Below are 1939 nucleotides of genomic sequence, written 5' to 3'. Positions count from 1 at the left end.
CTTTAAGCATTTGTTTCATATCTACACTGTTAGGAATAAATTCCCTTTCCTTTGACACAGTGGTTTTTTTGACCAGGGACCACTTGATTAGGGACCACTTTGACCAGGAACCACCTTGACCAGGGACTACTTGACTAGGGACCACTTTGACCAGGGACCACTCTCCAACATTAGTACCAAAAGGGTTACGAATCAGGTTTTGGTCAACTTTAGATTCAATTTGGAGTGCTGATTCAGAAAATTGCATTGAATAGACCACATCAGCTCTTGTTTCTGATACAGAATATATGCCATGGTCAGCAACAGGGAAGGAGTGGCAAGCGGCATGAAAGGAGCGGAAATAAAATAAATAAATAAATAGGAAGGACTTGTGGACCACGTTTTTGTCCTTGTGGCCCACTGGTGGTCCATGACCCACCACTGCTTTAACGGGTATGCCCTTGTCTAGTCCAGGATGGTTTATATTTGAAAATAAATGGAAGTTTCATAACACATCAATCCATATTCCATCAAGGAATAGTTGAATCATGAACAGAACGGATACTTTGCATATTTTTTTCTTTTGCTAGTTATGAGGACTAGCAAATAATTCTACTGGTAATAAAACCCTGACCACCAGAAACTTTACTGTGCAATAGGTTATCACTGCCCTGTCCTCTCCCACATAAAATTCAACATCCTTTCATGCCTTTTCTTCCAATTGTTACTAAGTATTTCTTTTAAGCATAAAGCTAATAATCTATTGTGATTTTTCATCACTTGACCTCCTTCCCTACATCTATCCTCTCCACTCTCATAAGACACCCTGTGTCTCTGGTTCTATCACTTTCTTATATGTCTTCATTTCTCATCCTTTCTGTAGTTTCTGTCCCTAAAGTGTTTAATATGTTCTGTCCTTTAGAAGGTTCTTTTGCTCTTTCTTTTTCCTCTTTGTTTAACTTTCTTCAAGTTGTTTTTCTCTCTTCCACTATTATGAAACTAACCTCAGAAGGATTTACAAATTATCTTCTGGACAGATTTGCCAGGTTTCTTCACAGACCTTAGTTGTCTTTTATCTAGCATTGGGATCAGTCACACTCTTCAGCTTTGATGTCATATCACTCCAATTTGAACTATTCTGTGCCCGTTTTCTCCACTGACTGTATCTCATTTTTGGTTGTTGACTAAGTACTTCATAAAGGTGAAAAATACAGATTAATCTGTTTGGGCCACACTGTTATTCATGTCAGTAGACTAGTATGTTCTTTCATAAAACTAACCTAAAGAACCAGATTATATCTGGGAATGAATTTATGCGTCTATAATTTTTAATCCTGAAGCACTTTTGTAGGCGTTCTTTTAATTGTTGTTTGTGATGAGCTCTTGCAATCTTGATAGCATATGATAAAGTATCAAGTTATGTTACAGGTAAATTACTGTATATTTCTTACTTGCAGTTTTATAGCCTAGTAAAGTTTATTTAAGCACAGACAATAATAAGAGAAAACATCCTGGAATCCCTTTAGTGAACATGCTGTAGAGTTTCTTGGTGCATTTCTAGTACTAGGGTGAAAAACTAAAAGTTCAATAACTGAAAAACTCTTCTAGCTGTTTCGATAAAGCTGGAATGAGCTTAATTAGATGAGCATAATTAAAAACAAGCGTAAAATGTCTTAGTCTCAGAGTCTGTTTCAAATAAAGCTTTCCTGGCTGGATTTTGACTGCATACAAAGGTCTTCTGAAATGTTTTTTCTTCTTCTTTTCCTCCCCACACACTTGTAAACAAAAGCATTTTCTTCAGTACCAGACACTGGCTTAGTTCATTGTGATTGAGCAATCTGTTGCATGACCTATTGGGGGGTTTGGGTACATAAAACATTGTTTCCAGTTGACGTTCACACCACAAATCTTCAAATAATTTAATCCTTATGCATCAGGATTGTAAAAAAAATCAATGGTA

The sequence above is a fragment of the Anolis sagrei genome, chromosome 2, assembly GCF_037176765.1.
Source record: "Anolis sagrei isolate rAnoSag1 chromosome 2, rAnoSag1.mat, whole genome shotgun sequence".
Taxonomy (NCBI): Eukaryota; Metazoa; Chordata; class Lepidosauria; order Squamata; family Dactyloidae; genus Anolis; species Anolis sagrei.
The sequence above is the reverse complement of the archived record's forward strand: the minus strand, read 5'-3'. Positions refer to the sequence as shown.